Source organism: Arvicola amphibius, chromosome 10 (assembly GCF_903992535.2).
Source record: "Arvicola amphibius chromosome 10, mArvAmp1.2, whole genome shotgun sequence".
In the NCBI taxonomy this organism is placed as follows: domain Eukaryota; kingdom Metazoa; phylum Chordata; class Mammalia; order Rodentia; family Cricetidae; genus Arvicola; species Arvicola amphibius.
The window spans coordinates 75,303,435-75,318,580 of NC_052056.1; the positions used below are offsets into that span (position 1 = coordinate 75,303,435).

At 45.0% G+C, this 15,146-nt stretch overlaps 1 pseudogene; it reads left to right on the top strand.

Moving 5' to 3' along the window:
- Positions 1 to 12,730: 12,730 nt before the first annotated feature.
- On the top strand, positions 12,731 to 13,573 carry LOC119824311 (annotated as a pseudogene).
- Positions 13,574 to 15,146: the final 1,573 nt, after the last annotated feature.

Genomic DNA, 15,146 nt, shown 5'->3' on the forward strand with positions numbered 1-15,146 from the left:
TGGCCTCTGTGTTAGCTGAGTAGCAGAGACAGTGGGTGGTGAATGGGCACTAGCAGCCATCAGGAAGACTGGGCCCCTTCTGGGTGCCTTGTCCAAAAGTAGTGCTGGTTCTAGGTCCCCGAGGCACTGGCCACCGAGCAGCCTCTGCCTGCCCTTCTTGCCATTATTAACCCACTCTTGTTGAGTTCTCTGAAAGTTTTAGCCATTTCTCAATGGGCTGTCTCTCCGCTCCCACGGGTGAGCCTGGGAAGGTTATTCTGTAAGGCGTTTGTATTTCATGCATCTCCCCCCAGCTCTGGGGTACCTGCCAACCTCCCTTCTTTGGCAAGGGCAGGACCACGTGTGGTCTTCCTGGTGGGCGGGGCAGTCTTCGCACCAAAGATGTCTTGACTCTGTCCCTGCTCACTAGCCATCTTACCCTCTAACAACTCAGCCTGGGTGGGGGTCCCCAGGATTGAGGAGGAGTAGGTGGGAAAGAGTCTTTGTGCCATGGTCCCCCATGCCCCTCTCACTGGAGGAGGGGTGACTCCCTCAGGGGTTGGTGGAGGAGGGGCTCCTGGGCATCTCTGGGCCTGGGGGCAGGGCCCAGATGTCTGCACCTCCTGCCTTGTCTTTGATGGTGTGTTCAGCACTCAGACTGTTGTAAACTGTTGTTTTGTATGAGCAAAATTGTCTTTACTAAACAAATTTAATAGAAAAAAAAAGACCCAGAAGGAGAAATTGGGTCATTACAGACAATGAATCCCAGAAGAGCCATGTAAGCATGCTTGAGATCCACATTCCCAAGTCTCCATTCATGCCTTTCCTTTGCATCGTGAGCCAGAGTATGAGTGTAGGACTTATGGAAATGATGTTGCTTCTTCTCAAGGATTGGGTCACGGTCAGGATGAAAGAAATGCAGTTCTGGGAGACACAAAAAGGAAAAATTCTTTTGGTCCTGAAGAGCATGATTGAGTCCTTGCAATGACCTCACTGGACACATTGTGAGGTCTTGCAGACCCTGCCCATTGAAGGCACTGGCCTGTCTGAGTCTTTCCTTACATTGAGGAGAAGGTGTTGCCTTGTTAGCTTTAGGGAATGTGGACTCAGAATTTGGGTCACGTTCACAAGGTTATTATTGATCAATTGGAAACAGACATGTTGATCTGATTTGACCAAAAGAGTGTGTGTTTCTTTCCTGGATTGTTGGTTTTTATCTACATCTTTTGAATAGTGTTTGAATTAATTTGTGCTTTCAGATTAGTTTCTTGTTTTAAACCACCCTTAATTCTCATCTTAAATGAGCATGATACTTTGATATTTTTAAAAAATTCTTTTCCAATTTTAAGTCTTCACTAGTAGGAGATAATTGTAGAAAGTAAGCTTCACCATGGTGTGCACTGTGAATATGCCCCCAGTTTGATTACATCCTCCAAGCTTTGTTGAGCCCCAAATGTCACCCATTCTCTTGATGAACATCCTGAACAGCCATGTCCCATCCACCACAAAACAAAACCATGCCATCTCAATTAGGGACAGCCCACTACACTGCTATGTTCAATGAAGCCTACCATCTTTTAGAGTCCATCCTTATAAGCTTAAGAAAATAATTGAATATCTGGAGTGGAGAGTGGATGATATCTATCCTAGAGAGTTCTTAGAGAACTTCTAAGCACATTGAAAAAGACACTGAGGCAGTTCTGACCTCAGGTAGTTCAGGCTCAAGTCCTTAGTCTAGGTCAACTCAGAGTTTCTGGTTCTGTCCTTCTTCTGACTATGGCGCTCACCCAAGTCTAGGAGAATACATCCTCAAGTTGTGATGTGAAAGGCCTCACACTTCCATATGTGCCTGGATGCTAGGTCTCTAGTACGGACTGCTGATTGGTTTGGAAAGACGGAAAACCTTAAAGCACTGGAGAACAGCAGGAGGAATTAGGTGACTGGATGCAGCAAGGGCCTGCCAAAGCCATGGAATCAGCTGCTTCAGCCTCATCTTCCCCAGGTCAAGTTCCACAGCTCCTATATCTGCCATGCCTCCCCTGTACTCAAAGGGCCTGGGACAAGGGACACCATTGGTTCCTTGAGTTGCATTCTGTTAAGGAAATGTTCCCTGACATGGTAAAAAATAACGCAGTCCTGTTGTTAGAGAAACTACCTTGGGTTTCTCCTTACTGTTACTGGTCCAACCTTAGTAGTGACATCACTTGTCCTTTGTGAGAAATGATAAGAGTTTGTTCCTAAAAAAAACCTCAGTGGGCTGGGCTTCATCCTGAAGCTGCAGAGAAACTCAAGTTGGATGGAAAGCATTTGTATCTAGCATTGGTCCTGATACACTTGGGATTTCCCAGTCTCAAGAACCTTGACATTGGGAGTTTTCCTCTCTGTTGCCATGGGTTTCATGTTCTGTGCAATCTTTGAAGTCACAGTGTCACTGCTGGTATCTGAGACATTGATTTCTGTCTGTGCCCATTTGACTTTTTTTCTAAATTTGATCCCTTTTCTATAATTTTGTTTGGCCATCTGGTACTATAATTTCTTTTGGGGTTTGTTGTTTTATTTCAAACCTTAACTATGAAAAGTAGAAAATATGCCTTGAGACATGTATCCATACAAATAGTGAGCAAGGATCATTTTCATCTGCTGTGTTATATTGCAAAAGCCCCTGGCACGTGCTTACTGCCCTCCCCTTTTAAGATTGCAGAAACACATCCACGGCTCTTGTTAGGCTCAGGATATCTCTGGAACTTGCACAGTACATCCAAAGCTGTGTCCATGTGTATTTCAGAAAACTACAACATTTCATTCTTCGTGGAAGAGCATGGATTCTTCCCGCTAAACTTGTCTGTTAACTGATGATCAGTTTTTGTGTGGACTAATCCGTAGTGCTGTTTGCTGATGCCCTGAGAACATGAGATATCTCTTATGTGTTCTTAAAAAATGTGAACAGGGAATCTCAATTCAGATGATGGACATCAAGAACATTACATTATACATTTTGTGAGTGTGTATAGTAGTGTGTGTGTATGTGTGTCTGTGTTAGTGTGTTTATGTGAGTGCACCCTCATTTGTGCATGATTGTATGTGTGTTTCTCTCTCTTTCTCTCTCTCTGTCTTTCTCTCTCTGTCTCTCTCTCTCTCTCTCTCTCTCTCTCTCTCTCTCTCTCTCTCTCTCTCTCTGTGTGTGTGTGTGTGTGTGTGTGTGTGTGTGTGTGTGTGTGTGCATTCATTGTTTTGGCATCAGGGTACTACTGCCATCTTAGAATGTTTAGAATGATCTTTTTGTCTCTGGTGAGCACCTTGAGGATCATTGATCTCCATTGGTTTTAAAGACAGCAGGTATGATCCTTTATGCAATCAATGGTCCTAGGATGTCATTATAGGGAGAGACTTATTATCTTCCAATCTTGTACTCAATGGATATTAACACATTTCATAAGCTCCTGAATTCATCATCATACTCAGGTGCAGCAGTGGGAAGGCAGCTGGTGGTGCATGTTTGCTAACCCCTTATATCTCTGTTTGTGTCCTCTTTGTGAATTTTGCAATCTCTTTCTTTGAGGATTGTCAACACGTTGGAGCACAGGTTTTCTCACAGCTCCTAGAGTTCCCATGGATCTTACTCATCACTTTCCTGTCTCCCATTTCAGTAATATGTGTCGTCCTTTGCAGGGTTCATGTCAAGGGTTGTCAGATTTGTTCATTCTTTCAAAGGACCAGCTCTTTGTTTCAACTGCCAAGTTGTCTCTAGCTCTGTTCTTTCTTATGCTTTTTAATAACAGTTTTGTGGTTGGAATGTTGTGCTTTGTTTGTTTGTTTGTTGCATCTTTGACCACCAAGATGCATCATTAGGATGCTTGTGAGACTTTTGATTTCTTGACGTACAAACTGATAGTCATAACTTTGTCTCCTAGTGCTGATTTTCCTTTCTTTTATATTTCTAGCATCTTAGTGCAGAGCCATTCCCCACCAGAAAACGTGGAGGACATGGCAGATAAAGTATGCTGGATCACTGATGGCGGTTTGCAAGCATCCAAAGAATTAGCATCGGAGTACTCCATGTCAAGTCTTGTAAACACAACCTGCTCACTGACTAACATACTGGCAGAGGAGAATCTTGACACAACTGTGCCCAATCGATTTTTTGAGACCTTAGCCAAGAACGACTTACTTTACGATAAAAATCGTATCTACAGGTGGGAAAACAAACATCATCCACAGATCTGTTACTCGAGGAGGCTTTCACATCAGCTCACCCTCCCTCGGTTTCCTTTGAGGAAGCGATGGAGTGAGCTGGCTCTGCCAACATTCCTGACAGAAGCGGAAGAAAAGAACGGGCAGGAGGTAAATGAAAAAACTAGCAAGGGCTTCTCTAAGTCGAGCTCCCCTGATTTATACATCAGATCTTAACTCACCTGTGAATTCTGCCCCACAGGGTGCTGATATGAAGCCATTAGAGACACACAAGAACGCAGAAAATGCTGCAAACTTAACATCTGAGGGGACACACAAGGAGGCTAAGGTGGAGGCCAACAGAAACCTTTTTCAAAGGCTTTTCTGCTGCCTCTGCATGCGAAGTACAAACTATACAACATCCAGGTAAGGAATAACAAAGAATGGAAAAAGTAGTTTTAAGGAAATGGATTGGTTGAGGCCAGCTAATCCACATATGATTTGAGCTGACTTTTTGATTTTTCAAAGGCACTTCGCCATGGGCAGGCTTCACCTATATTCAGGACCCCAACATTAATGTGTCTGGAACCCCAAAAGGAGCTTTCACACTGAATCCTATTCATGAAGAGACTAGCATAGTTCCGACAGAAGCAGACAGCAGAGGTTGCTGGCAGGGTTTGCAGATGCAGGGAGGGAGATAAGAGGAAGGAGAGCTTTTAAAAGGGACAACAGTTTGGGAAGGGAAGAAGTCTGTGGAGAGCTCTGGTTCCTCAGATCAGCTTTTTGCTAAGTCTTTCTATGTCAATGTCACTAAAACAGTCTTTTGTTTCTCTCTTTACAAGGGCTGAAGATGCGGCCCTGACCCGGGGTTCCTAAACCCCGGGTCTGTGTTCGGCCTGGTTGGGGCATAACAGCTTCTGGAGCAAGCCAGGCCAGAACATGAAAGGAGGTGTGCCCCAAACCTCTACCTAATGGACAGCTCCAGCCACCAGGGCATGAGCTCTGTACCCCTCCTCTCCTACTGGGTGCAAGGGTAAACTTCATTTGTCCCCAGAAGAAGTAGCTGGACAGAGAAGGCAGTCACATCATCATGGGCGATGATGAGGCATCTATCCCACTCCAAGTCTACATGAGAAAAGTTAAGTGTCCCAGATGACTCTGGGTCCCCATCTCCTTCTCCCCTCATTTCCATCAACAGAATCAATGAGCACATGTGAAGAAGTGCTTGCACACTTTCTTCTTAGGTGGTAAGGAGGCATAGGAAAAGGAGGGGGAAGGAGGAGTGGGGCAAGTGGGACATGTCAAGGGATAAAAGCAGTGAGAGAGGGCAGAAGAAAGGGCTTGCATCTGCATGGGGATGAGGTGATTTATCCAGAGGAAATTCTATTCTGAGAGCAAAAAAGTAAGGGATGAATGTGTTGTGGTGACAGGGTCCACAACCAAGAAGGAGAGGAGCAAAATCCCCCTGAAGAGATTAGGATCGAATGGTGCATGGGTACCTGGAGAAGACGACCCTATCTTCCTCATGGGTTCCAGCTTGCTCCAAGCTGCAGCAGGTGAGTGCTGCCTGAGAAATCTGCTCTCATCCTCTGGTGCTCAGACAGGGTGTGGCTGCAGAGAAGAGAAGCCACATGTTTTCAGGAGCCTTTTCCTCCTTCTGCTTGACCGAGTCTTGGATTGATCTGGTAACATCTGCGTATGTTCACAGCCTTCATCTTTCATGGCCCAAGGTGCTGTTGTCCCATCCAATGACTATTCAGACAGATAAATTTGATGTCCCCATGGGGGATTCCTTGACTTTGAGTAAACAGCAAGATAGGTGTTTGTACTGGAAATAGGTAAACAGTGCTTAAAAGGACTGGGAAGCATCACTGCCCAGAAAAAGTCAACTAACTTGGAACATCTTTGAGCCCAGGGCCATCATAAGGCTTTAGTTTAGAAGGAAGCCTGATTGCCAAGGAGTTGCAGCTGACTGCCAGTGGTATTGTGTGCAGCCTTGTTGGGTGAGCTGCCTGCAGTCTTCTCCTGCCCACCATAAATATAGGGAGCATCTTCCTGGGCCACCAGGGGCAAGCCAGCTGACATGCTTTTCAGGGGTCTAATCTTGAGATCAGTCAGGTGTAGTGAATTTGCAACCAATGTGTATCTCCTTGTGGTAGATGATGAGTTTCTGTATCATGGTCTTGATGTACACCAACCATCCCAATTGAGCGCTCTCCTCTGCAAAGGCTGATGGTCCTGACATGGTCAATGGGAGTATGGTTCTTTGTGACAGCTTATCAACTGTCTGGAATCCACTTCATTAGCTACATCATGTAAATGGAATCTTGACGGAGTCCTATATGGTGCCTTGCTCACCCTAGACATGTACTCGCCAAATGTACCGGCAAAGGTACCAGCGGTTATAGGGGTTAGGGAATAACCACGATAGTCCTTTATAATAAATCAGTTTTAATACAAGGGAAAATAAGGAAACTTACAGAACCAAGGGTCCAGCGGAGCAGAAGGTACGCAGGGGAGAACCAAACAGGGCTCCTTCCGGCGCCCCGATCCTATTTAAGGGGTATGCTACTCCGCTGGGGCAGCCACGCCCCTGAACGCAGGGATTGGGCCAGCTGCCCCAACATCTCCCCCTTTTGTCTAAATAAGACAGATTCAGAAACCAAATACAACTATATACAATGGGAACAGATCATATAAAATTACAAGAAGTAAACAATATCAGGCGAGGAGTATATAACAAAAAAAATTTTCTAATCACTCTACTTTGGGAAGTCTGAATAATCTAGAAGGTAGCTACCATTATCTAATCTTTAACCCCATCAAAGATCTGAGAAGGAGAGTAAAATTACCAAAGCAACCAGGAAGCACAAACGAGAAACTTCCAAAATGTGCAACACAAGACAGAGAAAATTGACTACCTGGGCAACCACATGAAGTCTTGATAGCAATGTTGAGGCAACCAACTTTGGCTGAGGCCTGAAAAAACCTGACATACCATTATACAACGGCAAGGAACCTTTAGTAGAACAATCCTATCCTGTCTTGGCAAGATAAGACAATTCTGTTCTGTCTACTCCACCTACCTAATTTTCTGTCTCTTAAAGGGCCAAGGCAGTTTTTTTTATTAATTAACCAATGAAAGAAACATAGATAACTCTCCTCCATCATAGACATAATGATAGTCTGTATTAGTATGTCAGTCATCATCTTATTCTAATAATTCCTGTTTGATGTTTGTTATTATACCTTTGAACATTCTTTGTTTTATTGGGTTGATTATATTGTGCCAGGTATGATTTGTTCAATGATCTAGTCTGTTTGGAGTTCTGTATGCTTCTTTTACCTTAATAGGAAGCTCAATCTTTAGCTTAGGGAAGTTTTCTTCTATGATTTTATTGGAAATAGTTCCTGTTTCTTTGACCTTGCTTTCTTCTCCTTCTATTCCACTAAGTCATGGATTTGGCCTTTATATAATATCCCAATTTTTCTGGTGCTTTGTGCTTGAAACTTTATTAGATTTAACATTTTCATTGAGTGGGAAATCCATTTTAGTCTATCTTGTCTTCAATGTCTGAGATTTTTGCCTCCATCTCTTATATTCTGTCAGTAAGTCTTACCTCTAGTATTCTTGTTCCAGTCCTTATACTTCTATTTCCAGTTCTCCCTTGGTTCCATTTGTCTTTATTGATTTTTTTTCACATGTACCCTCGACCTTTCTTCTTCATTCAAATCCATTGTTTGTGGTCCAAAGATTTCATTAACACATTCATTCATGTTCTCCTAAGGTCCTTGATCATTTTCATAGTAGCTATTTTGAAGTCCTTGTTCTGTGCGTCAGCTGTTTTGCCTTGCTTGGTAACTACTGAAGTCCTATTGATGAGCTCTAGTGGAGCCACACTGTTGGGGCTGTTTTGATATCTGGTCTTGCCTGTCTGTTAGGTAGGTTTTTCCTTCCTTAGTTTCTGTTGCCCTCACAGGATTTTCGGAGGGGCTGTGGTGGCTGTGGGTTGCCTATAGAGAGTGCTCTGAGTCTCTGCCAGGTGTGGCCACTGGTGGTTCCAGGTGGGCAGCATTTCTAGTATTGGGAGCTTGCAGGATAGAATAGGATGAGCTAGATTGACAAGTGTCTCAGAAGATACACGAGGAGGGAGAAAAGTTTGCTCAGACATCTGGATCTCTAAAGTCCCCAGGGAGTTGGAGAACGAGGGTGAAATCACATCCCTGTCCAGCACATGGTCTGGAACAGGGTTAGAGATGAGACTGGGTGTTTGAAAATGGAGGACAGGAAGGAGAGGGAAGATTGCCTATTTGCTTCCATGGTCAGCATGGCCAGAAGGGCTCCAGTGACAGACTGTCTCCAGTGAAGGTGACCAAGACAAAGGGATGGGGTGAAGAGAAGGCTGAGAGAGAGGATTTGTTTACCCTCCCAGGAATGGGGACAGAAAAAAAGGAGAGTCCAGAACAGGTGGCCTGCTATCAAGCTGAGAATAAGACTGGGGAACTGGAATTGGAGGATGTGAAGGAGATTGAAGTTCGCCTACCTGATTTCCTGCTCAGCACGGCAAGTGTGTCCAGGGACATAGTGTCTCGGGTGTTGCTGGCTGAGACAACGTGGTGGGAACTGGGTGCAGTGGTGTAGGAGAAGAATGATGGATTTGAAATTTGTACATCGACGAGTGAAACATACAGACACTGAAATGAGTGCAGGAATCTCATAAGTGAGTGCCTGATCATGTATGGGGCAAACTATGTATAGGCAAAACGTGGAGACTGTAGTGCAGTAAATTCATTTGATACTCGAATATGTTCCCTTAATAATGAATGCTGTGAGGAACACCAAATATATATCTTCATGGTAAATCACATACCAATGAAATAATCTGATGCCATTCTCTGTGGGAGAGTTAACAATGTATTATTTCCTTTTATTTTTGTAAGAGTGTTAAAGATTTCTTCTGGATGTGGCAGTCTTTGCAGAAGATCAAAGGATATGATCTAGTAGAATCCAGCTGGACTCTGAGGGCTGTGTGCTGTGGGGACTGATGATCCTGCTAGCGCTCACCCTGTGCTCACTGAGGAGACTCAGCAGTGCTGTCCTTCTGTCCTGTCAGAGCCCAGGGTGAAAGGAGTCAGCCACAGCTAGTGATTACTGCTAGGACTCCCCAAAACTGAAAGCCTACCTAGCTCCTCCTCAGGCTGTCATGGAAGCTGAGCTTCAGCAGCAGGGCTCACAAGGGTCTTGGCAGCCTCAGTGGAAACATACACAAAGGAAGAGCCACTTCTCTGCAGGGGTGGGAAAAGAGGCCTGGGACAACCTAGACTCCCTGAGGAGATCTCTGGTCTTGAACTGCTTCTTTCTCACTGCAGGGCAGGGACAGGCCTAAGAGCTCTGCTGTCACCCTGGCCATATCTGCGTCTTAAGCACAGATCACTACTCCACTTTACCACAGCATCTCACCTACCATCTGTTAGTCTCTATCACTGCAGGGTCCTTTCCCAGTCCATCCCGCCCTCTGCTTCTTGGCTAACATTGCCTGCACCTTGATCATGGAAATCAGTTCCATTGTCTCTAGCGTACAATGATGCAAAAAAGTCAGATATCTATTCCTCATATCTCCTTGGATACCCCTATGAGTCAATAATAACCAATCCTGTAAGAAATATTCAATGATCATTTTTCTTGTCAAATACTATAAAACAAATGCTGTCTTTCTTTCAACCCTGAACACTCCTGAGCTTTTTAGACTTTCTTTCTCCATTTCCAATGTCCCATTCTAAATGTCCACTTCTCTTCAAGTATTAGACATGTTCTTCCAGACAGATGGAACCAACTTCCTTTCCTTGTATAAAAAAGAAAATGAAATATCTATACATCCAGTGACCTCCTCTCCACTCTGCCTTCTTCACTGTTCATAATTCTTTTCTAAACTAGCTAACTGTGCATACACTGTGAAGTTGGACCTCAGCTCATGCAAACAAACACCTTCCTTCCTTTGGTCATGGATAATAGTGTTAAAAAGGATAAAAAGTACAGCTTACTGTCCAGGTATGCTTGCTCTGCCACTTCTCTGAGCATCAACTTTCCTGATTAGAAGTTGCATTGCTAAGATGCTTTAGTGGGAGTGGTGGTCTCTTTCTTAGTGTTCTTAAGACCATTTCTAACAGACTCCAGCTCTTTCTATGAGTCTAATATGCATCAGATAATATAGGCAACACACATACCTTGGAGTTGTGGCCTGATGGCGGACCTGGATATTACATTCAAGTCTGACACAGGTGAGTTTCTCAAGATGACAGAGACAAGAGAAGCAGTGCAGGATACTCAGCCTCCTGGGCCTTGATGCTTCTCCACATCTCCAACAGTATTTGTCTACACTGCTGCCTTTGGACACAGCTTCTGCTTACAGTATCTTTTATTCGTTCACATTCAATGTTTCTAAATGATCATAAAAGGCAAATAAAACAGACATCAAGCTATGATTGGTTTACTAATTCAAGTACTTCCCATTGAACCTATTGTTTAAAGGGAATCCCATGGAGTTGGCATTATTCTCTTAAATATAGAAATATCAGCCTGTGCTTGGTGCATTTTACTAACAGAAAATGATTCTGGAAAGCTCTATTCCTGAATAGACTCCTGTTTCCACATTATCATGTCTCATGTGGTTAATATATAACTAACCCCTAAGCAGGCCCTCGGACCTGCTTCATTTCCTAAGTCACAGTCTATGACCCATCTTGTACCCTGCACCATCTCCTCCTTTTGCAACTCCTGCTTACTGCATCACTGCTGAACCTCCAAGATCTGTCCCATTTCAGCCTTTCCCTGGTTCTCAGCTGTTGGACTGTATCAGCCTCGGGCAAATGCATTCTTCAAGACCCCTTCTGCGCAAGTTCAGCCCATAACATCTATTAGAGTAGGGTGTCTAATGTCAGAAGAAACAACAGGCAGCATTTTGGTTAAATATCTCTTGAACACATTAACACGTTTGCCTGAAAGCCACACATGACATCTTGGTATATTGCCTGGTTCTGCACTCTGCCTGCCAGCTGCAGACCCTGTGTTGGTATTTGATCTCCATTCTAGGCCATGCTGTGTCATCTCCTGCGACATTTATCAAGGCCTGCTTTACTACATGAACCCCCTTTCACACACAGCATCTGAACAAGTGCCTCCTCCTCTAAAATAAAAACAGATCTATTCATCCTTGATCCATTAAAGGCAACAGTGTCCCCTACATGGAAAAGTTCATATTGTCAGACTCATTTGTCTCTGTTCAGGGTCTTTTATCCTCAGCTCCTGGGTGGGTCCCAAGCTCTCCTGTGTTGACTGCCTTGTGCTGCCCCTGTCCACATTCATCAGGAAATGCATCAGCGATGGCTCCACTAGGACACAATCGCCATGCTCCCTGTAGTTTTCCTTTCATGAGTCTGAAATGTAAGGTGAAGATCACACAGCAGCACTGATATAGTGAACACTGTGGAAGTGATGGCTGCTCTGGGACTTACAGGAGTGTGCCGAGTCTCTCTCTGGAGTTTCGGCAGGACAGGTGCCCACATGCGGTAACCCTAACAGACATGGGGCCCAATGGTTGACTGTGTCCTCCAATTTGTGACGAATAAGCAGCTGCTTGCTCTCCTGTGGATTTGAAAGAGGTCTTTGCACACAGGCTTGGGTGTTTTACCATCTACTTTATATTCCAAGGGAGAAAGTAATTCACTTCACCTGGCTTGCTCTTTCAGGCGCGCACACTGAATCAACCACTAGGAGGAGTTAATGAGAACTCACTTGCTTGACTAGCACCTCTTCTATGTGGTCCAGATGATGAGATAAGGAAACAGCCAGACAGAAGACCCTGGTCTAAGAAGAAGGTGTGCTGTGCCTGCCATGGCTTGGACTCCCCTCATCTTCATCTTTCCATCTCAATGTACAGGTACAGACAGGCCCAAGAATCCTGGGGAGGACTCCTGAACTCAATCAGTCCCTTCTGGTTCAGATCCCCAAAATACTGTACCTCAACTCTGCTGTTCATTGTGGTTTCTGCTTTGGCAGGATCCTTTTCTCTGGCTGTATTGACAGAAACATCCTCCTTCTCTGTGCCTCTTGGATCAACAGCCAGATTCACCTGCACCCTGAGGAGTGGCATCGGCATTGGCGATAACATTTACTGGTACCAGCAGATGCAGGGGAGCCCTCCCAGGGTTTTCCTGTGCTACTGCAGAGACTCAAACAAGTCACTGGGGCCTAGAATCTCCATTACATTCTCTGGATTCAGAGAAGCCTCAAAAAATGTTGCAAATTTGCACATTTCTGAACTATAGATGAAGAACGAAGCTCAGCACTGCTGTGTTATCTGGGGATATAGTGTTTCCCACAGTAACACAGGCAGATGGGGAAGTAGCCATCAATAGCAGCTTCTGCTAAAAAAAAAACAAATCAGTTCTGGTAGAGTGCATGTAGCGGCCACAGGGAAGGGAGCAAGGAGGCTCCGCCAACATCACCTGCCACAGCACCAGTTCTGAACATTAAGAGGCGCATGGTATTGGTGTTGATCACTCAGAAAGATGCCCCCACCACATGGAGGGCAAACTGCATACAAGCATCCAGAAGGGCTACTACCATGAGGCCCATGAGATGTACTGGATGCTCTTCTTCAGATACATGTCCAGAAACAAGCATTCAGAATCCTGAGATCTCGGGTACTCAGGAGTATTTCTCTTCTCCGGTCATGGCCAGCAGAGCAGTGCAGGCTGACCTGACCATGCCGGTCCTCAAATCCCTGGAGAAGGTAACAGTGTATATAGCTGATGAACTGTTAGAGAACTGTAGAGCCAGCTACAGTGTTCATTTTGATGGATCTAAATTCGCAAGAGCAAGTAGTGTTGGTGGCCAGAGCTCTGAAGTGGTCCAGTGGAGGATCTGGGAAACTGGGCCATCCTAGGTTCCACCAGCCCCTCATGCCATGGGGTCTGCAATACTACTGTAAGTCTCAGTATTACTTCCTGCCCTCCACTGAGGGCAAGGGCTGTACGAACACGACGGACAGGTACTCCACTGCACAAGGCTTCCTAAGCGGGTGGGTGAGTTCATGGCCCAAGCTGTGTACAACTGTTTCTCTGTTTGAAAAACAAGAAAGATGCCCAGGTGGTCTTTACAAGGTGCGCACAGAAGGTCCTGTCCGTTGAGGATGAGTTACCTTCTTTCAAACCCTGCTCAACTTCATCTGGTTTCTGCTGCTGGCTGTGGACAAGCTGACTGTTCACAGTGAGCACCGCCTGCTTCCCTACATGGGAACCCCATGTACAAAGTGTACTTGGACGGGGAGCTGCCAAAGCAGACCTCCTCCAGACAGGGCAACCTGGGAACAAGCGGAGCAGCCTCGTGGACTCCTCAGAGCAGGAGGACGGGGACGAGTGCTAGGATGACAGAAGCCTCATCAGCCTGCACTGAAGCTGCCTGGTTGGCGTGGAGATGCCCATGACCAGCACCACTGGGACGGATTCAGTGCCAGGCTGGGCATGAGGCCCCACACAGTAGGTTCCTGTTCCGGGGCTGGAGGGACCACCTGTGCAGAATCTATCCCTATTTATGAATGGATGTCGAGGGCTGTGTGGTCAGGACCAAGAACAAAGCCCAGCTTCTGCTGGCCATCTATGTTCCTCACATCTCCCACAATAAAGCACAAGTCCTGCTGAAGCACCCTGCTGCCGTCCTTGCCTCTGGTTCCTTGTGAGGGCTCTAGTGGGACAGGCAGCCTGGTATCAGTAACCTGCATCCCTTCTTGTGTGTCCACTGTTGCCATGGCAGGCCAGAGGAGTGGTGCTCACTGCTGGGGGCCATGCAGGATCCTGAATCCTGCAGATGAGAGCACTTTCTTGTTTGATTTCTGTTTGGACACAGAGTTGTTTTGCAATCGTGGTGAGCTTCTCAGGGACAAAATATGTTCTGTGATGGCCAAGCTCCTTGGAGGTGGAGATCAGTCATTCAAGCTACAGCCCTGCTGGTCCCCATGAGCCCCACGCTGCTGCTCTGCAGATGTTTTAAAGGGGATAGTAGGTTTTCATACCCTTCATGTTCTAGTATTTTTTTCTGGGTGAGTGATTTTGCAATATAATGTTTTAGGACTTAAGAGTCCAGGAATGAGCAACCAACTCTATTACCACAGATAACATCCATGCTAGCAGTCTGATTATAAAGGGAGACACCATATTTTTCACAACTAAAATAAAATTTCTGGATTACAACACCTCTAAGATGCTTGGGAAGGAAGCAGATGTGCGCTATTTTCTATAAAATGGAATTTAAAGGAAGGCTTATGTCATCAGTTGATTAGTTCTCAATTTTTTTCTAAAGGTCTGTTTACATTTTGTATCTATTCTTGGTTTAATTTCTCTGACCCAGATATATCTAGAATTTTACCCCTTTTATTAGGGTTTCCTTGTTCATAGATTTCAGAACTGTCTGTCCTTGTGATTTTTAAAAAATTATTTCTTGAGATTATACTTACATCATTTTCCTTTTCCCTTGACTCATCTCAATCCCTCCCATGTACTCTGCCTGGTTCTCTTTCAAACCATGGCTTCTTTTCTCACTCTTACACACATTCATTTATATACATATATATTCCTATGTACATAAACACAACCTGCTCAGACTATATAATCTTTCTTGTATGCATGTTTTTAGGTATGACCATTGGTTTTGGGTAGCCAATAATAAGTGTGTGCTCCTCATGAGGAAGACTATTTCTCCTGCCCTTATCATTCGTTGGTTGAGGTGTTTTTTATTTAGGTTTGAGTCCTTGGGGTTTTGCTAGTCCATACATGTTGATGAGACCTTTTGGGAAATGCTTCTGTTTTCACTTGGAGGCACATTCTCACAGCAAACTCCCTGATTCTCTGGCCCTTACAATCTTTCCACCTCCTCTTACTCAGCTTTCACTGGGGTGTGGGAGTGTGGACTACACAGCCCCGTGGTTTGATTGATTGTGGTT